We start from the raw sequence: 27,048 nt of genomic DNA, 5'->3' as shown, positions 1-27,048 counted from the left end.
AAAATTTAAAAATTTTTTTTAAAAAATCAGAAGATTTTGCTTTAGCCTCAACACAAAGGAAATTCATAACCTACAGAAGGATGGTGGCTATCAGAATCAAAAGGAAGAGAAGAGGAAAAGGAACAGTTTTTAAAAAATGACTACAGGTGCTATGAGCATTATCAGAGGTTGACATTCATCATACATGGATATTAGTTGTTGATTGTCCTTCCCCTTTGGACCACAAATCCTCTGAGGGTAAGAACTGAATCGGCTTTGCTCATATGTTGCCAGGTGTAGCACATAAGTAGGTGCTCAGTAAATACTTATTTAGTAAGTGAATTAATGCGCTAGGGTTGACATAAATGGCATATGGGACATGGACTGGTAAAAGCTATACCAGAGCAGAGTGAAAGGTTGGGATTCTGCTGGAAGCATGTTCTGTGTGGGGTGATGTGAGCTGTCTAAGGGGGCAGACACCAGCTGGTAGGGCCACAGATGCAAAGTGAGTGCCAGAGATGGCTCGAGGACCCCCAGGATGCTCACCGCCCACAGTGGCAGACACGAGCTTGGGCTTTGGAGTCAGACCCAGACATTGAGGAATAATCTCACGGTGAGGCTTGAGGACCCCTGAACTCAGGGTGGAAAAAGGATAAGGCCTTAGAAGCTCCCAGAACTAGAAAAGTTTAGAGCAGAAGCTTTGGAATCAGAACTCCACTCTGACATTCAGTCACTGTGTGACCTCTGGCAAGCTGTCTAATTCCTCTGAATCCCCAGTTCCTCATTTGAAAAGTAGAAATAATCAGGACAGCCTCGTCAAGCTGGTTGCTTACAAGAAGTAAACATCATCTTGTGTGTCAGAACCTGGCATCTGCTGGGCACACAGGAGGCAGTAAATGGCAGCAGCACTTACCACACTTATTCCTCCCGAACCCCCTGGTTCCAGGCCTGGAGGTGTGCAGTGCTAAGACTCCAACCCCTTTCCCAGATATAGGAAGCCCCATTATTCATTTATTTAATTAGGTTTTGTTGAGCACATACTATATGTCAGGTACTTTACCAGACTGGGGACACAATGGTAAGTGAAACCATACCTGGTTTCCTCCCCCTTAGAGCTAACTGTCTTTGTTAGTGATAGACAGAACCAATAGGAGATAGGTAGAAAGGTAGTAGGTAGGGAGGTAGATAGATAGACAGATAGTCTCATCTATGCATATACATGGGTGTGTATGAGAGATTTATTTTAATATTTGGCCCATGTGATTTTGGAGGATGATAAGTCACAAGATCCACACTGGTACTGCAGGGGACCCACAAAAGCCAGTGATATGTTTCCAGTCTTAAGTCCAAAGACCTAAGACCCAGGAGCGCTGATGGTGTAGTTTTAGTCCAAAGGCCAGCAGGTTCATGACCCAGGAAGAGCCAGTATTTTCAGTTGGAGTACAAAGCCAGCTCAGCGGAGTCAGGTGGAAGAATTCCCTCTTACTTGGGGAGGGCCGGCCCTTCATTCTATTCAGACCTTCAACTGATTGGATGGGACTCACCCACATTAGGGAGGGCAATCTGCTTCACTCAGTCTGTCAATTTAAATGTTCATGTCACCCAAAAACACTTTCACAGAAACACCTAGAATAACAGTGGACCAAATACCTGGGCACCCCATGGCCCAGTCAAGTTGATACATAAAATTAACCTTGGCATGAAGGGAGAAAGACCCACTCATCAGAGAATCGCAAACAGATATGACATTGAGCCTGTAATAAGCAGTATGAAAAACAGCACGTGGTGCTATGACGGAATGGAACAAGGAGCCTACACCCCAGGCAGGGCCCTCCGAGCTGTGACCTGACAGCTGAAAAGTTCCCTGTGAGACAACAGGGAAGGGTCACGGGGCCCACAGAAGCAGGAGGCCTGGAAAGCTGCACAGCCAGGGGCTGCTGCCCACAGCCTGGGTCACATAGCCCTCGAGATGCAGAGCCCGGGGACAGTCTCTGGGGAGGCCCAGGAGCTAGCAAGTGGCCCGAAGGCCTCTGCCGCAGCCCTGCCTCCCCATGCCCCCGCCTGACGCTTGCGGTGCCCTGAATTGCCAGCCGCCAGCCTCCTAATCTAATTAAGAAGCGAACAAAATTCATTTTCCTGACTCGTCCAAAGTGCCGACCTTCTTCAGAGCACATCTCCCTTTGTTCGGCTGCTGTAAGCAGCCGCCTGGGCTCCTGCCGGCTGGGAGAACGACTTCAATCTGACCTCTCGCCTGACATTTCATATTGATTTTCTCCATCCTCCTCAAACGCCAGCCTTCAGTGGATGATGGCGCAGCCAAGGTGTGTGAACAGAATTGAGACAGTTCATCAGAGTTCAAAATGAAAAGCAACATTGGCTTTCGGAGATGAGCTCTGAGAAGGAGAGTATTTAATAACCGTCCGCGTTTAATCAAAATGCCGAGGAGATTCGTGTTATCAGAGCTGCATATATTAATTTCCATATGTCCCTCACTCTGCATAGTCAGCAGGGGTTGGGAGGGAGGATTCTCTCCCTCGTCTCTGTTTTTTTTCCTATCCCTTCTGGCGGTAGTGACAAGGGTTGTGTTTGCAGTTTGAGATTTTAATGCCTAAAACAATAGGGTGCTGATGGCAGCAGCTGATAGGCTGGGCTGAACCACGCTTTTCCTTTTCAAGGCGTGACTGTTGGCAGTTGGGTGAAGAAACTGGCCAGGTATGATGAATGACACCTCAGAGATGAAAGAGAAATTACATCCGAACTCCTTTCTAGTGCACTGCGTGAAATCTGGTCCCTGCTCACCTCTCCAACCTCAGCTGCCCAGAGTCTGGCTACGTGGACCTGCCTTTAGGTCACATAGACCCAGACATTTCCCGCCTCAGGGCTTTTGGACAGGCTATTCCTCTGCCTGGAATGCTCTCCCACCATGTTCCCCCTTGTCTTCACTGTTCTCATTTTTTAGGTCTCTGGGAAACCATCACCGCCCCAGAGAGAACTTCCCAGTTTACCCCCGTTTGCACCCTATTTTATTTCTTTATTTTTTCATAGCATTCATCTATAGATGTTTGCTTTTCTTTCTCTGCATCCCCCCCCCCCCACCGCACCCCGCCTCCACCTAGAATGTAATCTCTCTGAGGGCAGGGACTTTTATCTTACCAACCACGGAATTACCAATACTTAGCATAGTGCCTGGCTTACAAGTAGAGCTTCACTGGACATGTGTAGTGGAAAGGCAGGCAGATGGGAAAAGAGGGTGAGAGGGTATTTTCACTCACTCACTAGAGTCCCTGTAGCAAACCACCCACTGGGTGGCTTCAACAACAAAACCTAATTGTCTTGCAGTTCGGGCACCAGGTTTCCTAGATCACAGCATTCACAGAGTTCGCTTCTTCTGAGTGCTGGGCAGAAAGGATCTATTCTAGGCCTTTCTCCCTGGCTTACTGATGATCAGGGCATTCACAGAGTTCGCTTCTTCTGAGTGCTGGGCAGAAAGGATCTATTCTAGGCCTTTCTCCCTGGCTTACTGATGATCAGGGCATTCACAGAGTTTGCTTCTTCTGAGTGCTGGGCAGAAAGGATCTATTCTAGGCCTTTCTCCCTGGCTTACTGATGATCAGGGCATTCACAGAGTTTGCTTCTTCTGAGTGCTGGGCAGAAAGGATCTATTCTAGGCCTTTCTCCCTGGCTTACTGATGATCAGGGCATTCACAGAGTTTGCTTCTTCTGAGTGCTGGGCAGAAAGGATCTATTCTAGGCCTTTCTCCCTGGCTTACTGATGACTGTCTTCTCCCTGTTTCCTCACATCTTCTTCCCTCCACACGTGTCTGTGTCCCAAACTCCCCCTCTGTTAAAAACACCAAGCATATTGGATGAGGGTCCACCCTAGTGACCTCATTTTAATTTAATTACCCCATAAAGACCCTACCTCCGAATACAGTTACATTCTGAGATGCTGGGGATTAGGGCAGCGAGGGGCACAATTCGGTGCATAACTGAAGATGTGAAAAAAATCAAGTGCACAAGCCCTGGAACCTACATTTCAGGTGTGGATCCCGGGCGCACTGGCTGCCGGCGAGAAAAGCAGCAGGTAAGATCCTCAGACAGAAGTGGAAAAAGGGGTCCCCTGAAGGGCCACAGAGGCTAACTTTCCCACAACCTGTGGATGCAGTTAAAGGTGGAGCAAGTAGGAAGGGATCCCATTAAACGTTAAGGCAGACCACAGCTACAGACTCACCATGAGTGCAGCACTGTGAGCAGAGTAGGTGTAGACAGGGACTGGCAGGCCTGTGGACAAGGGATGGGGTCAGATGTAAAATACAGGCGACTTTCCTATTTTTCAGATTTCCTCCCCTCTCCCCCAGGTTGTATTTCTACTTCTGTAATTTGACCTCCGTGGATAACAGGAGAGCCCCGCTGCGTGCCTTGGCTCCAGGGTGGAGACATAGATTCGCTCCACACTCCCTTTGATGGCACCTGTCTTCGGTACTGGGATGGGCGAGGCAGGTGCCGAGTCCTTGTTGTTCTTTTTCTTCATCCACTGAAGCTGCTATGACAGAATCCATAGACTGGGTGGCATAAACAACCAACATTTATTTCTCTCAGTTCTGGAGGCTGAGAAGTCCAAGATCAAGGCCCAGGCAGATTTAGTGTCTGGTGGGGACCCACCTCCTGGTTCATAGGTGTCATCTTGCTGTGTCTTCACATGGTGGGAGGCGTGAGGGAGCTCTCTGTGGACTCTCTTTTACAAAGGTACTAATCCCATTCATGATGGCTCCACTCTCAAGGCCTAATCACCTCCCAGAGGCCCCACTTAAAAATACCATCACACTGGGGATGAGAATTCAACATGTGAATTTGGTAGGGGGGACCCAAACATTCAGTCTGTAGCATTCCCCATGAGCACAGCCCAGAACATTTCTACTTTGTTTCTTCCCTTCACCCAGACTAAACTGACAGTAGCAAATGAGTTCAGAGACAGGGCCAATGTAGGGGAGAGAAGTCAATATGGCATCCACCCTTAGTCTGTGTCCATGGTAACTGGGGGACCTGGAACAGGTTACTTAACCTCTCTGTGCCTCAATTTCCTCATCTATAAAATAGAACCAGTGGTAGTGCATACTTTACAGGGTACTTGTGCAGATGAGATGAGAAAACACCATGATGCCTTAGAACAGCACCCGGCCCATACAAGCTCCATGTCAGATATGGTTGGGATGATGGTGCCAGCCTGCTTCCCTCCCACGCGTGTCTTTTATGAGTGGGAACGGGAGCAGCCGCAGCAGCAGCAACAGTTGTAGATGTGGTAATGTCAGCAGCCATTATCACAGCTAATTTCTGTGACATTTTATGACATCCAGAAAGTAAGCCAGGCTATGCGCTCATTCAATCCTCCTGACAGCCTTGTGAGGCACATACCATCATTAGTCACATGTTGCAGATGAGGAAGAGGGAAAATGATACTCTTATGGCCACCAAATGTTCTTTGTGGGACAGAGAACACCAAACGTTCAGACAGAGCTGAGGTTTGATCCATATTTGTGCTCTTTAACCAGGATACTAGAAATCACTTACTCCACTAAGAGTTATTCAACACCTACTCATTCCTGCCTTCACAGAGCTTACATTAGCAAAGAGTGGGGAGAGCAAATTCATGCCATTGTACAAATGAACGAGTTAATTTCACAAAGTGATAAAAGCCATCAGATTAAACAGGGTTAAAGAATACCTGGATGGAGGGGCACCTGGGTGGCTCAGTCGGTTGAGCATCAGACTTTAGCTCAGGTCATGATCTCACACTCTGTGAGTTTGAGCCCCTCATCGGGCTCTGTGGTGACAGATCAGAGTCTGCAGCCTGCTTCGGATTCTGTGTCTCCCCCTCTCTCTGCCCCTCTCCTGCTCATGCTCTGCCTCTCTCTGTCTCAACAATAAATAAAAACATTAAAAAAATTGAAAAAAAAAAAAAAAGAATACCTGGGTGGAGGTGTTTACATCAGGTGGTAAGGCAAAGCCTTTGACTGAGACTTGAATTGTCAAAAGCAGACAGAGATAACGTATGAAGGTCCTCACACAGGAACAACATTGTGTGTTCAAAGAATAGAAAAGGGGCCAGTGGATGGAGGCTGGTAGGCTGAGCAGTGGAATAGAGGAGGAGGCAGAAAAGGTAATTGGGGGACAGATAAGGTAGTCTTGTAGACCAGGTAGAGCAGCTGGATTCCATTTAAAGTGAGGTGGAAGCTAGTAGATGGTTCTAAGCAGAAAAGTGACTAGTACTCTGTTTATGGCCTTAAAAGACTTCTCAGGGTGCCTGGGTGGCTCAGTCACTTGAGGGTCCAAGTCTGGATTTCAGCTCAAGTCATGATCCCTAGGTAGTGGGATTGAGCCCTGTGTTGGGCTCCATTCTGAATGTGGTGCCTCTTTGGGATTCTCTCTCTCTCCCCCTCTACCCGTCTCCCCAGTGTGCTCGCTCTCTCTCTCTCTCTCTCTCTCTCTCTCTCTCTCTCTGAAATAAAAGAGAAAGAAAAGAGTTCTCAAAAGAAAAGGGGGTGGCAAGCCTGGAAGCAGGAAGACCAATTAGCAGGCTCTTGCCTCAATCTAGAGAAGAAATGATAGTGACTCTGACCAGGATGGGGGCAGTGACGAGGTGGTAAGTGGCCAGATTCAGAATCTCCTGAGTAGACTGGGCTCATCAGACCTGCTGAGAGGCCGGCAGTGCAAAGGTATAGAAAGAGGTAAGATAACTCGTAGGTTTTGGTCTTGAGCACCTGAGGGCATAGTGGTGATGTACACTGAGACGAGGAGATTGAGGAAGGAACAGGTTGATATGGAAAAACCCAAGTGTTCTCTTCTGGATGTGCCAGACTGAGAGGTCTCTGATCTGCCCACTTGGAGAAGTCTGCAACGAATGGACACCTGAGTCTGGAAGTCAGAAGAGAGGTCTGGGCTGAATGTAGAATTTAGGAGTCATGAGCTGTTAGGATATTTGAAGCCATAAGATGGGGTGAAGTCACTTAGGGGAGAGGGTGCAAATGAGGAGGAGTGGACAGTAGAGGACGGAGGCACACCAACACTTCCTGGTGGGGTTGGGGGAAGAGGAGGTGGTCTTTTACAAGAGGCTGAGTATGGGCTGCCAGGGAGGTAAGAAGGAAACGGGGGAGGGGAGAACAAGGGCTGTCAGGGAGGTAAGAGGGAAACGGGGAAGGGGAGAACAAGGGGTGGGGAGCAGTGGTGTATAAGCCAAGAGGAGAGAGAGAAGGCCAGGGTAAGGAGCTGGGGCCCCTGTCTGCAGCAGTGATGGGCAGCTCTGCAGCCCCAGTGCCCTTGCACTGGCTCCACCAATGAGTCCACTGCCCATGGTCGTTCTATTCCATGAACAAGGCCCTTCTGCACAGACAAATCTGCAGCTTGAGATTTGGCCACCAACATTCCCTCCTTCACGTGAAACCAAGGCAGGCTGTCTATCTAGGGACTGTCACCATCAACCCTGCAGTGCACTTACATCAGTTATCATGGGGCTGGTATGAAGATATCTGATTCTTTCACATTGTAGGGGAAAGCTACAAGTACTTTAGGCCATAAAGTCTGAGGTGTTTTAGTGAATAGTGTGGTCATTGAGAAAATAGCCTGATTTCCATTGCAAATGGGGTACAGTTTGATGGCCAACCTGAAAATCCAAATCAGAAATTCCATTTTCCTCCAAAAGTGTGTGTAGTGGAGGGGGTGGCTATTCTTTTTGAACCCTTCGTTATCTTGTTTAAGCCTCACAACAACTCTTGAGGGTTGGTACTAGTAATTCTAATTTACAGATGAAGCACAGAGAGGTGCAGACACTTGCCCCAAATCATAATGAAGGAGCCAACATTTGAACCCAGGTCTGTCTGCTTCCAAGAGAAGAATTGATTCTTCTCCTTCTCCTGGCTGTTTGGCAGCTGGAGAAGAAGCATGATCTTTTGCTAATATCCAGAAGAATTATTGCATGGGGGTTTTATATAATCCCCATCAGCTGGATCCCCCAACCTAACGGTTTCCAATTGCAGAACTAACCCTGCCCTTGTAGAGAACATGAAATCCACTGTCTCATTATTCACCCTCATCGACAAACTTAATTGCCAAGTCCTGCTTCTCTAGACCACTAGATCCCTTAATAAAGCTAAGGTTCATTCTCCCAGTCTCTGATGGAATGTGCCTAAAGACATCAGCTAAGATTGCATCTGCAGTGAATCTTAAAATCTCTGAGGTTTGACACAGCTTCCAAAAGGGATCAGTGTTGATTGGGGACATAATTAACAGTATTTATTCTAGGGAGGGTTAAGTTGAAAAATACCAGGCCCTTTATTAAAATGCTTTTGCCTGATGACAGGATTACAAACACACAGACACCACCCCCTTCTGGCGAAAAGCCAGAGACTTGCTGCAAGGAGTAGAATTCACTAAAACCAGCCCTCCCCCTACCCAATCCAGCATCTACCCCATTCAAGCTTAGCAGCTATTAGCAACAGAGCAAGCAAGACCCAAGCAAGCCACAGAGTAAAAATAGAATCCCTTCCCCCTTCCCCCATCCTCATTTCCATTTTTGATTAATTTAACCAGTTCTGTCAATTAGTCATCCTGGAGACTCCAGTTGAGTGGATTTTCCTAAGAACTGGGAGGCTTATTAATTTTGGAGGAGAGTGTTATTCATTAGTAGTTGACACCTTCCCAGACCCTGCCCTCTCCCCACCTAGGGGTCTTGGATAAGAAGGCAGTGAAGCCAAAACTGGCTCAGGCACAGGGCTGCAGCCCCAGAGACACAGAACAGGAAAGGCTGGTCATGATGTCCTAGGTGCTCTGGCTGCTTTGGGCTTGGGACGTCTCAAAGCCAGCTTGCCTGTCCTCCTCATCCATGACAAGCCATCACTGGCAAAGCAGTCTCAGGAACTGGGTAAGCATCCTGCATTTGAGGTTCAAGAAAACCTTAGTCAAGAGAATACCTGGAAGAAATTTGCCCTTGGGAGAGGCATTGGCCCAGGTAGGATAGGTCTTATGGTAGCCTGTCCCTTCCCACCACAGGTGATATCAGAAAGTTCAGTTCTTCCTCTGTGTGTTAGTTTCCTGTAGCTGCTATAGCAAATCACCACAAATTTCATGAAAAAATACAACATAAATGAATCATCTAATTGTTCTGTAGGTCAGAAGTCTAGTATGGGGTCTAATGGGCCAAAATCAAGGTGTTGGCAGGGCTGTGTTGCTTTGGAGGCTCTGGGTGGGGGGATCCACATCTTGTTGTTTGAACTTCTAAGAGGCTATCCCTCCTTCCTTGGCTTATGGCCCCTTTATCTGATAGCCAGCAACAGTGGGACAAGTCCTTACCTCATCACATCACTCTGACTTTGCTCTCCCACCTTCTTCTTCCACTTGTGAGGACTTTTAGGATTCATGGCATCCATCCAGGTAATCTAAACTAATCTTATTTTATTTTATTTTTTTTTTAATTTTTTTTTTAACGTTTTTATTTATTTTGGGGACAGAGAGAGACAGAGCATGAACGGGGGAGGGGCAGAGAGAGAGGGAGACACAGAATCGGAAACAGGCTCCAGGCTCCTAGCCATCAGCCCAGAGCCTGACGCGGGGCTCGAACTCACAGACCGCGAGATCGTGACCTGGCTGAAGTCGGACGCTTAACCGACTGCGCCACCCAGGCGCCCCAAAACTAATCTTATTTTAAAGTCACCTGATTCGCTGCCTGAATTCCATTTACAATCTTAATTCCCTGCCATGAAAGGTAAAATATTCTTGAGTTCTGGGGATTAGGATGTGGACCTCCTTGAGGAGACATTATTCTGCCTACCATATTCTTCAAATTTCACCAAGTAGGACTAAGTGCCCTCCACCTGACCACCTGATACTATTGGTTGAAATTATCTGTTTCCATTCCTGTCTCTCCCACTAAAAGCTTCCTCCATTATGGCTGAAGCTCTTTATTTGTCCCTTTTGCACTTCGCATAGTGAAGGTGCTAAACACATGCTTGTAGAACAGCTATAGTCATGGAGCTTGATAAATTTGCACCCGGGGCTTCTCTTTATTCAACTGAAAAGGCTCACACTACAGAGTGGTTGACTCCATCTGTGTTCACTCATTTCTAGTGTTGGGAATGCACGGCATTTGTAGGTAGGCAAAATAAAGGGAAGAGGAGGAGTCTGTGAAATGATGGTAATCAACCCACTATTCATTTATTTAACAAATATTGAGTGTTGCTACTCTATGTCAGGCTCTGTTCCAGGAGGTAGGAAGATGATGCTTCCTGCCCTCATGGCACGCTATCCAAGTAGATGGATTGACAACAAGCACAGCCACAAAGGCAAACAAGATAATGCAGGATTTGGTGAAAAGTGTTTCTGGAGAAGTAGCAGCAGCAAATGCAGAGGCTCTGAATCTGAACTGTGCTTGGTAGGTTGTGCTTGGCAGGGGCAGAAAGGAGACCAACTTGTCTGTCTTTGGTGTAAGGGAGCAGCATGCGGGGAACTAGAAGGAGCTGGCTGGTAGCCCAGGTCACTGAGGACTATAGTGAGAAGTCACTAGAGGTCCTTGGGGGATCACTTGGACTCAGGAGTCACCCCCACACAACCCCCAGGCTTCACTCCCATTGTATTCCATGCACAGGGCTCAGGAGTCAGGCAACTTGGTAGCCCTGTAGGGCAAAGGTAAGGCATTTGGCTTTTATGTATGTAGGAGGGAGAAATCTAGGAGGGCTTGTGCAAAGGAGTGTCATGCGTGGACTTGTAAATATATCACTCTATGCAAATGAAACATGAGGAGGAAGAGTAGATGATGGGAGAAGAATTAGAAAGGCAGCAAACGGTCCAGGCAAGAGATAGTAGTGGCTTACATGAAGACTGGCCCGATGCAGGCTGTGCTTTGAGTGTAGAGTTAACAGGACTTGTTTGAAATCTAGGTCTGGAAGGTGAGGTAAAGGGAAGAATGCTGATGATGCCCAGCTTTTTGGTCTAAGCACATTCCCCAATGGAGAGCAGTGAATGAGCTGACATACACTAGTGGAAAAACAGTTTCAGGAGGAAACTCACAAATTCCGTGGACTCACAGATTCCTGTAAGAAAAAAAAAAGCATAAATGATTATATTGCTACCTTCTGCTGTTTAGCACTTCACCATTTACAGAGCCCTTTCTGTTTGTTACCTTATGGATCCTCACACAACCCTATGAGTTCAGACTCTTTCTTCCTTTTTGCAGCTTGAGGAAATGAGAACCCAGAAAAGTTAAGGCTAATACACCAACAAAGATCATGGCTTTATCATGGGTTTATTTCTTCCTATAATGAATACAGCTACCTTCAGTAGTACTTGCCCAGCACTGAAGGATAGAGAAGGGAATGGGGAATCTCTCGTGTGTGTAATTGACCCACGTTTAAGTATATCGGCTAATTCGAGCCCCCTGTGCAGTTCACATAATTCTATTTTGACAGCTCAGTAGGTGGCATCAATAACTGAGTTGTGAGATCTGCTGTCCACTCACACAGCATCCAGCCCCATCAGCGCGAGTCCCTTTATCTGCAGAATTACTCAAAGCACCTGCTGGCCTCCCATGGTCCTCAAGCACAGCCCAGAGGCAGCCAGAGGGCAGGGGAAGCCTCACCCCCACAAAGCTTGTAATGATACTTGCTTATATCTTTTCTTACATCTTTAACCTGAACATAAGAATTTAAATAGGATTTTTCTTATGGATGGGCATCCTTAATCCTGGGGTCAACTAATTCATCCTGAAATTTTGGTATCATTTCAAAATCCCCATAATGTAATGAAATTGTCATTGAAGAGTTTACATATCAGAAAATGGGATCACCCAGCTTAAGAAAAAAAGATGGTGAGACTCACACAAAGCAAGGAACCAGTCAATAAATGTAAGTAAGGTATTGTGCCAAGCACAGTGAGAAAGACAGACGTGTAAGTTGCGGTTTCTGGCTCCGTGTACTTATCTCAGACAAGAGGATGTGAAACTATGGAATGTTTCTAACATAGAGTTCATTTAAAATGGAATGTGAAATTTAGATTTCCAGTGTCCAAGAGAGAAAACACTGACTACGTAGTATTTATGCTGAATATCATGTTACATTGTCAAAATGAACTGCAATGCCAGATGCCATCCTCATTGTATCCTGGGTGTTCCCCCAAAGTTCTAAATCATAGCAGTTTTCAGTCCCTACTTACTGAGATTCTTCTTATTCATGTCGTTGTAGAGCCACTGAAATACAAATGTGTGTTAATACAGCACATGATTGCTTGCACCTAAGGAAGTCATTAAGTAGCAGAAGCATTCCTTGAACAGCACCTGACATATCCTGCATAGTAAATCATGTTCAGTGAATGAATGAATGAGTGAATGAATGAACGAATGAATAATAGGAGACCTGTTTGTAAAAGACAGCTAGAATGTAGTGTGTGTCTCACAGGACACTAGTACTGTGCTTCTGAAGCCAAGTACATAAATGAAGGCATCAGAGTGTTAGAAAATCATAAGAGCTAAAACTCAGAATTCTCAGTTTTATGCTTTCCTCCTAGAAGTTTTTCTGCAACATTTGTGGTCTGAATAACAGACTGTAGTACAAAATCATGTATTATTTAATACCAAGGTATATATAATAAGCAGCTTTAAGGGTGATAGTGTAATGTCTTGTGATGTTCTGACTTTTGTGTCCTGATCAGGCCTTAAGAGCTCTGTTCTCAAAGTTCAGGGAAAGAAGTGATTGCTTGTTCATCAGCCGTCCAGAAGGAGATGGGGGGCAGGGTGTCAGTGGGAGGGAGAAGAGGGGACAGGGAGTAGAAGAGGAAGCAGTAGACCAGAGTGGCCACCTAAAAGCTTTCTGACATTGGGTTCCCAGCTCTGTTGAAGTTCCTGAAGGTAAACCATAAAGGCTAGTTATAGGTATTGGTGAGACTCTTGTGGTTTGGAAATCAGGCTTTAATGAGGATAGAGAGAGGATGTCAACTACAGTGATCAACAGCGTTGGCTCTAGGGTCAGTCAAACCTCGTGTGGATAATGTGCACCTAACTTCTGGCACTTTACCTCTGTAAGCCTCAGTGTCTCCCTCCACAAATGGGGACAATACTGGAGCCTGCATTATATGACTGTGATGAGGGTGTAGTGAGATAAAGCCTGGCCCACAGAAAGCACTCAGTACTTATTAGTATTTTGTTCTTATCCCAACGATCCATGAGCTGAGACTTATAGTTGAGAAAATAGAGACTCAAAAACAGCAAATAATTTATGCAAAGGCAAAGGTCTAGTCATAGGTAGAACCTAGATTCAAACCAGGTCTGCAGCCTGTGGCTGAAGTTGTTGAGAAAGGATGCCTAGAAATACTTCCCACTGTTGCCTCACCAGGCCAGAGGGGGTGGTGGCTGCGTAAGCCGGGTCCTGGAACAGCAGGGAAGGGCTCGGGCATTCCACTGGCAAGGTCTGGCTTTTAGGAAATCAACCTTACCAGGCTACCATGCTTCCTGCGCACCTACTGAGCGGGCACCTAGAGTGTCCTGCAGGGAAGAGCGTGAGTAACCGTGAAGACATTGCTTAGGTTTTGGCCAAATTCAAAATGAGAACAGGATACAGAGTGTCCGTCATTCCCCATGTCCAAGTCATTAAGCAAAAGTGCTTGCTGAGGGTCACAGCCTTTATTTTCTACAGTGATAGCAAAACGTGTTCTCTCTTTGCATCAGAGCACAGAGGCTTCGAGGTCCTGGAGGCTCCTTGGAGGGGAGGAGGAGCCCATGTGGTGATAGTATGTGTGAGGAATAGGAGAGCAGGGTGGCTGGCAGGTAAAGATGTGCTCAGCAAATCTGGTGACTCTTCTCCACATTACCCCTAGCGTTCTGCGTTAGGTCTATAAAGAGACAGCTCCACTCTGGTTAATGCTCTGTGATTGGTGAGAGCACACAGTGATTGGTTAGACCATTCTGAGTCATTTTAATGGACCCTGTGCTCTGCTGTCCATCGTCTGCAGATTGAAGGGTTGCCCTTTCTCATCATGGGACCAGAGAACAGTAGTAGTCTGGACCAATAGTGGCCCAGAGAGGTGAGGCTGGGTTTATAGTCTAGCTGTGCCTCTGTGTGGCGGCAGACAATGGTCAGAGCCTCATTTCTTCATCTGAAAAACAGAAATGTCATGAGAATGGAATGGACTGTCTACTTATGTAGAGTTTAGCACAGGCCCTGGCAGATGTACTCCAACACAGCAGCTGTTAGTACACCATATATGCATGCTCCAGGAACATTCAAGACACGGGTCCAACTGTCAGCGGGTTGGGAACATTGTTTTTGTGTAGAAAGCAGTGCTGGGAACACAGGCGTGGCACTGGAGCTGTGAGAACACCAGTATGAAGCAATAACCAGCCTGCTTCCAAGTTTCTCTCCATGCGTTGCTTGGCCCATGTCTGGCTGGACCGCCCTGCTCAGCCGTGAACCCCTCTCCTTGCTCTGCAAGGAGATTACTGTCAGCAGGGAGCCGCCCCTCTCTCCCTCTCCGTGTTGATGCCTCTTATTGCAGTGATTATGTATCCAGCCTGGAAAATGGTGACATCTTGGGAATGCAGCCCTGGCGTCTGTGGTGCCATGACAACCAGCTGCCCAGCAGTCACCCCTAATAACGACCACACACCACACATTCACAGTCCCTTCCACTTGGGCGGAGGCTCCCCGGGGAGCACAAGCTTCTCCAGAGCAGCTGCACCAAGACTCCTGCTGGGAACAAATTTTGAAAGAAAAAGAGAGAGGGAGAGAGAATCAGGGAGATAAGAAGTCTCTAACCTGTCATGTATGGAGTGGGCCCAGGGGCCTGCGGACACAGCCATTTTGTTCCGGGAGCCCAGTGGCTAGAGGACCGTGTACTTCCGCAGTGGGAGGCATAAGGACCCGCCGGTGCCTTTGCCATTCACCCAGTATAACCCAGAGACGTTATACTGGAGGGGAAAAAACAAATATAAGCACTTGAAAAGCCAGGCCTCGCTGTTAGCAGATTTCTTCATTAGGCTCCTGTCGAGACACCCACTGCCAAGTTGTCATCTTGTCTGGATGGGAGCCGCCTCCTTTTACTGCTGCGGGCTGGAGAGAATGTGCTCAGAAATCTCCGATCGACATCTTTCCAGAATGACAGTTCTCAGAAAGGCACCAGCCCCACTTGGCTAATAAGTGATTAATCCTCACAAAGGAAGGACAAACAGGCCCAATTAATAAACTTGTCTGTGGATGTTATCCCAAATTCAGCCTTTAGATTGGCAGGTACGCCCTCAGCCAAACACAGATTCTCACCTCCCCTCTCTTTAGATCACAGATTCCAGCTGAGGCCCCTTATGATAAATGCCTAACCCCAGAGCTAATGAGGCTCTAAGATGCTGTCCTTACTCAGGGAGCACGTGGTCCCAGTCTCTCTGGCCCCCGATTCCTCAGCTGGGAGATGCAGACCATTCTTACCCTGGACAGTGCCTGGCGGGTACCACATCTGCCATCAGTACTGCTCCCCTTCTGTGGGACCTGCCCCCCCCTCCCCCGCTCCCACACTAGGACTGCTTAGCTCCTTGTGAATCCTGAACAAATATGTATGTTTTTTAAATAACAGGAAAATAGAGAGGGTGGCCAAAATACCCAGCAAGAGGAAGGAAAGTACATAGTGGGCTGAAGTGGTTAAAGAAGGTTTCTTGGAAGAGACAGTGAGCCCTGAAGGTGGAAAAGGAAGCACGGGAGGGGCAGAGAGAGGTGCTATTCTGGACTGGATGTATTCCTTCAGAATTCATATGTTGAAATCCTAACCCCCAATGTGAAAGTGGCGCCCTTAGCAGGTAATTACATCACAAGGATAGAGCCCACACATAGGGATTCATGCCCTGATAAATGAGCCCACCCCCAGAGAGCTCTGTCACCCTCTCTGTCATATGGATACAAGACCGTGGTTGGCTGCAACCCAAAAGGGGGCCCTCACCAGAGCCTGATCTTGGTGGCACCTTATTCTCAAATTTGCAGCCTCTAGAACTGTGAGCACGTGGGGACATCTGGGTGTTAGTGGGTTGAGCATATGACTCTTGATTTTGACTCAGGTCATGATCCCCAGGTCATGGGATCAAGCCCCGCATCCAACTCCCAGTTGAGTGTGAAGCCTGCTTAAGATTCTAAGATTCTCTTTCTCTTTCCCTCCGCCGCTCTCCCCCGCTCGCACAGTCTCACTCTCTCCTTAAAAAAAAGGGAACTATGAGCACTTTGTGTTATTAATAAGCCTCCCATCTATTCTATTCTGCAGAAGCAGTCCACGCTAAGTCAGGGAGGGGTGAGCGTGCATCAAATGCTAGCACCTGCTGAGTGTTCCATAAACATTGGTCATTGTTATTATAGCATGCAAACCACGGACCACAAGCCACAACCCATGTGGCTGAAATGTGAATTTTGTTTGACCACACACTACAATTTTTTAATTCGTTGCTAACATTGAAACATCTGGATTCTTCAGAAAAATCTGGGCTTTACAAATGAGATGGTCTGACTCTGCTGGACCCACATTCCCACATGGCAGCCATTGACTAGAGCTGAATGGAAGCGGCCCTCTTTATAGGTTGTGGACACTATAGTTTGCCACAGTCCCTGCCACTTCTTGTTGTAAGCCCGTACGTGCTTCATCTCTATCACTGTGTGCCTGGCCACTGGAGGGAGGCGCTCTCTGACTTCAGTGCAAATGATGAGTAGGCCAGTGAGGCCACTGTCGAGTCTTTGAACAGAAGAAAAAGGGTCAGTAACATTGCAGTGCCGATCTCAGGCTTGATACGAAGGGCCCTGAATGCCAGGCAGAAGAGGTGGGACTACTGGCTAGTGGCAGTGGGGAGTCATTGTAGGTGTCTTGCAGTGAGGGGGCATTGCTTTGGGAAGAACTATCCAGCACTCAGTGGGACCACATGTACTCTCATGTTCTGCTAAATCCTCATGGAGTCTGGGCCACCTGGCTTGCTATCTTGGCAGCTGCTGTGTTCTGGTTTCCCTGGACTGTGTCAGCCTGTGGGTACAGCAGCAGCAGGGCAGTGGCAGAAACGCAGGGAGGAGACGGTGGCTGAGCCGTGGTGGCTCACCAGCTCCCTTGAAAGCAGCAAACCCGTGAAAGCAGCAAACCCGTGAAACCCTTGAAAGCAGTCACCACCCGTGCTGGCTTGCTTGCCTGCCAGGCCAGCTCTGGAGGAGCAGCTGCTGAAAAGGAGTGGGCATCTCAGGGACCCACAGGGGGAGAGAGAGCTGCCACCAGGCCCAGGGACATCACACCAGCTTCCCAGAGACCGGTTGGGCAAGAGAGCATGCACACTCTGTCCCCTTCCACTGTTGATAATTTGAGGAAAGTGGAGTGTCAATTTCCTATTGCCCCCGTAACAAATTACCACAAACGTAGTAAATGTAGTGACCTTCAGCAATACAGACTTATAGTTCTGAAGGTCACAAGTCCAAAATGTGTCTGAGCTAACATCAAGGTGTCTGCAGGGCTGTGTTGTCTTCTGGAGGCTGTGGAGGGGAATCTGTTCTCTTGCCTCTTCCAGATTCTAGAGGCAGCCCCCATCCCGTGGCTCCCGGCCCCTTTCCTCCAGTTTCTGAGCCAGAGTTGGTGGCGGAGACTTTGTTCTATTGCATCCCTCTGACACGGACTTTCCTGCCTCTTCTTTCCCTTATAAGGACCCCTGGTCGTTACACAGGGTGCAACCAGATAATCTAGCATATTCTCCCCTAGCTTAACGTCAGGTAATGATCCACCTGAATTCCCTTTGGCCCTGTAAGATAGTCACAGCTTCCAGGAATTAGGGTGTGGACATCTTTGGCTCAGGGAGCCTTTTCTTCCTACCACAGAGCAACAAGCACCTTTTCTTTCTTTAATAAAAAGCTCTCAGGCATGATAAGGGAGGGGCCCCCCTCCTTGTTGAAGAAAGAACCAAAGAGCACAGGGTCCTCATCTCTCTTGCCCCCTAACCCGTGCACCTGTCAAAGTGCCTTATACCTATTGGCACTCAGTGCACATTGGTTGAATAGTGTGTGATGCTAGTATTTGTTGACTTCTGGCCGTGTGCCAGGCACTACTGTAGATGTCCTGCCAGCTTCTCTCCTTTTTGATTCTTAAAATAATATCTGCATTTTATTTTTTAATGCTTATTTTTAAGAGAGAGAGAGTGAGGGGGAAGGGATGGGGAGGTGGACGAAGGATCTGAAGTGGGCCCCCAGCTGACAGCACAGAGCTTGATGCAAGGCTCAAACCCATGAACCGTGAGATCACGACCTGAGGTAAAATCAAGAACCCGACGTTTAACCGACTGAGTCACCCAGGCGCCCCAGTAGCTGCATCTTAAGGAATCTGAGTCTCAGAAAGTTACAGAAAATTAGAAAAGACAATGTGGCCTATATGGGTTCTAGCCCAAATATGTCTGACTCCAAAGCTTATCTGCTTCTCCAGTACCAGCCTGGCAGACCTGAAGAAAGCAATTTGCAGTTACTAAGCCATGATCTGATCCTGCAGGCTTTCCACATGATGTCTCTCTGCCAGCAGGAGTCCTCATAGCCCACTATCCCCCTGAAATGCACTTGTTCCTGCTGATCCCCCTGTCTAGCCTAGGAGCACCCCCCATCCCCTCAGTGTCTTACAAGGGTCAGCAGGCTATGGTCTCCAGGCCAAATCTGGCCCACCCCATTTTGTTCAACTCTAGTGAAGAGTGAGGATTTTGCATCTTTAAGTGGTCAAGTGAAAAAGAACCATACTGTTTTATGACATGTGAAAATTCGATGAGGGGCGCCTGAGTGGCTTTGTTGGTTAAAGTGTCCGACTCTTGATACTGGCTCAGGTCATGATCCCACAGTCATGGGATCGAGCCTCATGTCGGGCTCTGTGCTAACAGCCCAGAGCCTGCTTGGGATTCTCTCTCCCTCTCTCTCTGCCCCTCCCCCATTTGTGTGTGTGTGCACGTGTGCTCTCTCTCTCTCAAAATAAATTTTTTTTTAATTAGATGAAATTTCAGTATCCATGAAGAGAGCTTTATGGGAATACACGGTCATCTGTTTACATATGGTGTGTGCTTTCACACCATAGTGGCTGTCACAGTGACCAAATGGCCCTGAAAGCCTGAAATAGCTGCTACCTGGCCCTTTACAGGGGAGGTTTGTTGACCTCTGAGATACCTAGTACTTACTGATCCCTCAAGCTTCAGGCTGTTATTGAGCCTTCCCTGATCACACCAGCCAGATTAGATCCCACCAGACTGTCTTATTTCTCCTCCCTCCGAAAAAAACTTTTTTGACAAAACAATTTTGTTGTTGACAAAACAATTTTGACAAGTTATTTCTTAACTCTGTATGATTATTTATTAGAAGATCTATTTGTGAAATATCATACATGCTTAAGTATTTTGAAAAGTTATACAAAACTCAGGAACCAATGTAATTCCTTCTAGATTTATCGCTCAGTCTCCCTGATGCTGTGCCTTGTGTTGCTACAGTGTTCACTGTTGAACAATTATTTGTAGAATTAATGAAGGGCTATATAAAAAGCAAATTGCTAGGGGTGTCCGGGTGACTCAGGAAGTTAAGCTTCTGAATGTGGCCCAGGTCATGATCTCACAGTCCGTAAGTTTGAGCCCCGCATTGGGCTCTGTGCTGACAGCTCAGAGCCTGAAACCTGCTTTGGATTCTGTCTCCCTCTCTCTGTCCCCCTCCCCTGCTCACTTGTCTCTCTCCCTCTCTCTCTCTCTCAAAAACAAGTAAACATTAAAAAGATTTAATAAAAAAACATTTAAAGAAAATATACACACAGAAATATTTTTTTAAGAACAGCAAATTGCTAAGGGCAACTAACTGGGCATCACTCTTTGCCAATTCAGACTCCTCTGAGTCTTAATATGATCCCATTTCCCATTCTGCAGCCCATTTATGGGGACTGTGTCATTAGGCCTGAGATAGTACAGTAGCCACTAGTTAAATCTTACACTTCTTCTCTCACTGGCCTCAGCTGGATGAAGGCCAGCATTATCAGGCCATGGGAGTTCCAACCCTCCGTGGGAAAATTATTGGCCGTTTCTCTCTTTGGGAAAAATTATTGGATGTGTCTTCTGTATAGTAAAAATTACTGCCTTGCATCTCAATTTCCAAGCCTTTTCTCTCCGGGGGCAAAACTGTTGCCTGCATATCTCTGAAGGAAAATTGCCATCTGCCTCACTCTGTAGTTGTGTCCCCATTATGGGGAAATTGTCAGCCATGTCTCCAAACACAGAAGCATGCCAGCTGCACTTCTCCACAGAAGAAATGTCAGCAGAAGTGAGCAATTTAAAACCCCGTGCGTGATTTTGAGTCTGTGCCCTTCTCGTCATGAACAGACCTTCATGTCTGCCTGCCTTGTTTCCTTTATTCTCTCTCTCCTCTGCCTGAATCATCCACACCCAGGTCGCAGTGAAGTCTAGCACCAAATCCCAGCCACCTGTACCGAGGAAGGTGTGTTCCAAGTGATAACCCAGAGACAAGCTATTGTGTGCCTGGGTTCCAGTCCAGTTAGAAGACCTAGAAATCGATTTCATAACTGGTAGCACTTACAATCTGACCCTAGTGGGAAAACACTCCTTTAATACCACGTCCGCCCTAAGCACCACCTGCTTGCTCCCTGCCGTCTTCCGTGTGATTCTGGGTCCAGGCATGGCGCTAAGTGCTCCAGGAAAGATCCATCTCATCTGTCCCACAGCCACCCTATAAGGTAGCTAGCCACTCCTCTCATCTCCATGTGACAGCTAAGGAGTATGAAGCTTGGAAGAAGGCAGGTCACTTGTCCAAGGCTTCATGACTCATAAGTCACAGAGCTGGACTTTATCCTAGGCCTGCCAAGCCTGGAACCACCTGTGGCCTCAGCCCCCACACCCTGGCCGTAAGCTCCTGTGCAGTGTCTACTGTGAGGGCCAGTGCATGGAGCCACATGCAGGAACCACCTTTTCAAACTGGTTTCCCTCCAGCCTCTCTTCTCTTGTCCCCAGAGCCCACCACAGGCATGTGACATGCTTCCCACTTGGTTTTGTCCCCGTTGTAACATAGGTGGTCTTAGCTTTAGCTTCCTCCAAACTCAGCAGTTTTCTTAATTCTTTCTCTGTTTTGTTATGTCACCTCTTCCCCAGGATTCTGATACTGGCTTAGGTTACCCTGTCATCTGAGTTCTGTCAGGTGAACGGCACTGAGCTATGCACCATGAAGAATAATACTCTTCGTCCCATGCAGACATATTCATATCTGCTCATGTTATAATACAAAATTCTTTCTGCACCGGACACCTCATGCAGCCTATAGAACTTAAAAGAAGTGTCAGTTGCTTTTGCCTATAGCATTGCAGTTCCCCAGAGGAACTCTGTACTAGAGAAACTCTGGACTGCAAGGGATTTGTCAAAAACAAACAAACAAACAAAAAAACAGTGGGGAGGGAGACGGTGTGATCCAGTAAGATCTAAAGGCAGGACAAAGCAGTGATTCTCAACCAGGAGCAGTCATGCCAGCCCAGGCCACAGTTGACAGTATCTGAAGACTTTTTGGTTGTCCCACCCAGGGCTTGGAGACTTAGTGGGCAGAGGCCAGGGATGCTGCTAAACATCCCTCAGTGCCCCAACAACAGGGAATTATCTGTCCAAAATTCAATAGTGAAAAAGTTGAGAAACCTGGATTCCTAAAGAATCATTCATTTTTCTCTGCCTGCAGGACTTCTCAGCACCTTTAATAGGCTAATTGTAATGTCAACCCCCAAAACTGAATAGGAGTTTCCCAGGCTCTTTTGACCTTAGAATCTAGAATCCCTGACATATTCCTGAGTGCTCTGCTGAAGTCACCTTGGGAAGGCTAGTTTAGAATACTGGGAATTGGGAGAGGAAAATTAAAAGACGAGATCACTGGAATTCATAGATCTTACCATCTGAGAGGTGGGAGGCACATGGTAGACAATCCTGACTCACATTACAGGCAAGAAAATAGTTCCACAGAGCTGAGAGTGGTCCAGCCATTGAAATCAGAGGCAGATCAGAGGTTAAAAGCATAGGCTGGGAACAGACCAAGTGAAAATCCTTGTCGCGCCTCCTACCAACAGTAGGACCCATGCCTGAGTTGACTGACCAGACTGATTGTCCAAAAGGGAAATAATACCTGTGAATACTGAGTAGGTTAATATATGCAAAGCACCCAGTGTAACAGAGTAGGTATTAGGAGTGGCTAATTTGTGTCCAGCCTGGATTCCAACAGCATCCTCCCCTCCCAGGCTGATGTCCTTTCCAGTATCCCACGATGGTTTGATGGGTACATGAGGAGATAAGGAGGAGCCGAGGCATAGAAGTGGGAGCTCACAGGGGCATATGGAACATTAGAGAGCCCATCAGAGAGAACATTAGAGAGAAATGATATTGACAGAATGAGGGAAGGCCTGATTGTGGAGACAGTGTAATAGTAAAGCCTGTATCTACTGCTCACTAGCTGTGTGATCCTGAGCAAGGCTACTCAGCCTATCCTGGTCTATCTCATCAATAAGGACAGGGAGAATATCTCCCTGAAAAGTTTGAGCAGTAAATGGGATAAGGTGTGCAAAGCATGAGGACCAAGAAATGATAGATGTCATTACTGTTGGCAGTTGTCATTGGGGTCTCTGACACACTAGCTCCCTGTTGGCAAATCTGACACTTGCCCAGTGCCTCAGTCTGGACTGTTAGGATTGTCATCAAGAGTGTTTTCTCACCAAGGGAGCAAAGTTCTTCTCTCCATCACAGGTCTCTTCTTTCCTGCTCCTGATGTCTTTGTATTTTAGAAGCTAGTTGGAAACCATGTAGGTCAGCAGAATTTTTTTTTTTTAAGACAGAGAAAGCACTAGCAGGAGTGGGGGGAGGGGGGATAGAATCGCAAGCAGGTTCCACTCTCAGCTTGGAGCCTGATGCAGGGCTGGATCCCATGATCCTGAAATGATGACCTGAGCTGAAATCAAGAATTGGATGCTCATTGAGGAGGGCACTTGTTGGGATGAGCGCTGGGGTTGTATGTAAGCCAATTTGACAATAAATTATATTAAAAAAATAAAAATAAATAAAAAAGAATTGGATGCTCAACTGACTGAGCACCTAGACGCCCCCAGGTCAGCAGGACGTTTAATGCCAAGCCAGAGGTTACCAAGAGAAATACTCAAGCACTGGATCCTTTTGCATCATGTGTTTAGTAAATTACATGGACCACACAGTGATGTTCCGTTTGTATTCCACTAGCTCCTTTCCCTCTGATAATGCAGTAAAATCTCACTTATTCATGTCTATAACTAAATTTGTGTGATTGTTTAATATGTGTTTCTTCCTCTGGCCTGTGAGTTCCATGAGAGTAGGACTGGATCTATCTTGTTCCTTGTCTCCTTGGTATGTAGTACAGGGCCTGGCCTGTGTCCATTCTACAACACATGGTTTTTATTTGTATGTTCTAGGTAATGTACTAAGTACTCTGCACATGTGTCATTGCATATCAAAGACACTTAAATAGCTGACAAGTAATTGTTTAGGGTGAATTAGTGAAAACCTTGAATTACAGATGACTTCCTATGGAATATATTTTTTCATACTTTTCAAGGAATTGAAACAAATTTGAGGTGAATAAAGCATTGCTTTGATAGGTTCCTTTCAGGACCTTTTGAATTAATAGATATTATTTTCCTGTAAGACTTAAAATGAGTTGTCAATATCCATTCATCTAACGTATTTACTGAGTATGTCCTAGGTTTCAAGGAATATAGCAGGACAAAACAGACAAAACTCCCTCCCCTCATAGACCTTACGTATTAGGAGACACAAAATATATTAAAGACCAATGCATATAAACTGGAGGAATGGGGCAGTGGGAGGAGGGGTTGCCTCACTGCTGACAGGCTACAGACATTAGAATTCAGGGGTGAGTAGTGCCTGGGTGGCTCAGTCGATTAAGCATCTGACTTCACCTCAGGTCATGATTTTGCAGTTCGTGAGTTCAAGCCCTGCTTCAGGCTCACTGCTGTCAACACAGAGATCCTCTCTATCCCTCTCTCTGCTCCTCCCCCACCTGCACTCTCTGTCTCTCTCAAAATAAACTTAAAAAAAAATAATGCAAGGGCTAGAGGTGGCCTGAGGGTCTGGGCTTCTTGTGGTGTAGACATCTTCACAGGGTCATACAAAGTCCTGAGGTCCCCAACCTATGCTTGCTGATGATGGTGTAAGGCTTGAACCCATGAGCCCGTTGTGTAGAAACTGTGTTCCATAAATATTGGGAATGAGTTTTTTCTTTTGAGGACTTTGGCTTTATAAAAAGGATAGAATAGGACCAAGCATCATTAAGAGCCCCTCCACTCACTGTCCTCTAGTTAATACACCATTTAAAATATTTAGTGTCATCATTAGGGGGAAAAGAGCCTTTCTGCTTGGTGATTCGGTGATTCTATGTAGATTCTACCCTGCTTACCTTCTTACAGCTACTAAAATAAGCCCTTGTACATGACACTAGGCAGAATTGATTCATGGTTAAGAACAAGGACTTGAAAGTCAGCGAGATCTGAGTGCAAAATGCAGCTGTACCTCAGTCTAGCTGTGTTGTCCCCTGGTGACACAACCTCTCTCTGCCTTAGTTGTTCACATCTGTAAAATAAAGAATTATTGTTTCTATGTCAGAGAACTAGTGTAAGGATTAAATGAGATAAAGCATGTAAAGCACAGGGCCTGGAACATAGTAAGCTCCCTGGCAGCAGTAATTATCAGTACTATTCAGTGTTGCTCCTGAATGAATGAACCTAAGTCATCAACTTGGTATTAAGACTTGGATATGCGGGGCACCCGGGTGGCTCAGTCAGTTAAGCGTCTGACTTCAGCTCAGGTCATGATCTCACAGTCTGTGAGTTTAAGCCCTGCGTCGGGTTCTGTGCTGACAGCTCAGAGCGTGGAGCCTGCTTCGGATTCTGTGTCTTCCTCTCTCTCTGCCCCTCCCCTGCTCATGCTCTGTCTCTCTCCGTCTCAAAAATGAATAAAAACATTTTAAAAAAAAATTGAGACTTGAATATGCATACACATGGTATAAGGTGCCAAGTGCTATGCTGGCCAGCACATTACCTATAGCCTGCCCTCTGTGTCGTACATAAGAATAGGTAGTGGGCTGATGAAAGAATTGCCGTCTTTCATCTCACCTCCATCTTCTGGGGCTGTCATTTTCGGGCCTTACAAGGTTGCTACAGTGGCATCCCAGTAGGCCACATGTGTGGAGAACAGATTGCTAGGTATAACCTTGTAAACATTCTTTATGTCATTTAAATAGCCCACAAGTTCTGTAGTCCTCAGTCCCAGAGTCTCAGTCTCAAATAAAATATGATTGGCTGATGGAGAAGCAGGGCATGCTAATGAGGATAAAAATAGCTCCTGACATTTATTGAGAACCTACAATGTGTCAATCATATGTTCCGAGCAATATGCATCCCCCTTCTGCAGCTGGGAAAACTGAATCTCGGCGTAGTAAATAAAATGTGAACAGCTGGTAAGTGACAGAGGCAGAAATTGATGGACTCCAGAGTAGGTCTGCTTATCCCTTCCCATTGACTGCAGGTGCATCAGGTGGAGATGACCAAGCCTCGGGGCTCCTGCTTGTCTATTGAGATGTTGGCATAGAGCTTGCCTGGCGTTTCTAAGTCCTAATGAGATTCCCTTGAAGGGAAACTAATGTGAAAATCTAGTTTTCAAGGCCAGGGGCCTTCATTAATGCTTGATCAAAATCCAAGAGGTTTTTCTGTTTCACTGGGCTTAATTCTCAAGTTCAGTTCTGATTGATGAGGGTTTTTTGTTGTTCTCTTACATGGTTAGGTGAAAATTACAATTTTGGTTTGGCTGTTCCAACAAGGTTTGAAAGAGAACTCATTGTATTCGTGGGTTTTCTACATAGAATTGGACACTGACTCTGTGTAGAGCAGGAAAGAGAAATCTCTGGAGGATATATTAGCGAAGTAACCTGCAGGCTGGTGTTTGGTTCAGCCTAAGATTGTGATACAAACACTTAAGTGAAACCATACTCAGTTGCCATTATTTTAGGTTAAAAATAAGTATGGGCAAATGTCTGTAACTGTGCATCATACATGCTGAGCACGCAGATGGCAAAGAATTCATTCATTTATCTAACTTTGGTTCTAATCAAGCAACACATGTTTATTGAACATTTGTGCCCAAGTCTTTAAGTACAAAGAAAAAACAAAAAGAAGCTCACACTGCAATTGCAGTAAGACAAACAGGCAAAGTGTTAAATAGCAATGTGAGAGTACCAGAGGTCTTGTTAAATAAGTGGGCCAGACCAAATGTGGGGGGCTTCAGTGAAAAAAAATCATTTAAGGCAAAGATGGTATGCGAAGGATGAGGCGTAAGAGCCCAGAGGGATTTCAGTCTGTGAAGACAGAACAATCAGGCCTAGAAATGGGAACACTCAAAATATACCTAAGCTATGTTCTATATATTCCATTTGAACCAGAGAAGTTCAAAATCAAGATCGACATGTTACAACAACTTTTGATGGGCTCTGTTGTCCAACTGAGGGGCTGTGCCTTTATTCATCTAAGTGGAAATCAGCTGAAGCTACTGAGGTAAGAAGTGCCTGGATAGAAGAGCAAAGGGACAATATACACAAAAGACAAGACTGAGGCTGAGCAAAGCAACACTATTAAAAACCATGACCGAAGAGACAGGAAAATAAATGTCCACACAAAAGCTTATGCATGAATATTTATAGCAGCATTATGTGTAATAGCCAAAAAGTAGACACCCAAGTGTTTATCAACTGATAAATGGATAAACCAAATCTGGTATACCCATACAGTGAGTTATTATTCACCCATCAAAAGGAATGAAGTGCTGATTTCCACTAGAGCATGGATGAACCTTGGAAACAGTTTACTAAGGGATAAAGTAGTCACAGGAAAACCCTACATTGTATAATTCCATTTATGGGAAATTTCCAGATTAGGTAATGTCATACAACCATAAAACAGAATAGTCATTTCCTAGGGCTGCAGGAGTAGGGAAGCAGAAGTAACTGCAAATGG

The 27,048-nt window shown here is 46.3% G+C and overlaps 1 protein-coding gene across 10 annotated transcripts in view; it reads left to right on the top strand.

Annotated features, from left to right (window-relative positions):
• The window catches only part of PPP2R2B (protein phosphatase 2 regulatory subunit Bbeta), a 469,020-nt gene that overhangs the window by 429,401 nt on the left and 12,571 nt on the right, over positions 1 to 27,048 (top strand). The gene's annotated exons all lie outside the window — the stretch shown is intronic.

Source organism: Prionailurus bengalensis, chromosome A1, assembly GCF_016509475.1.
Source record: "Prionailurus bengalensis isolate Pbe53 chromosome A1, Fcat_Pben_1.1_paternal_pri, whole genome shotgun sequence".
In the NCBI taxonomy this organism is placed as follows: Eukaryota; Metazoa; Chordata; class Mammalia; order Carnivora; family Felidae; genus Prionailurus; species Prionailurus bengalensis.
The sequence above is the reverse complement of the archived record's forward strand: the minus strand, read 5'-3'. Positions and strand labels throughout refer to the sequence as shown.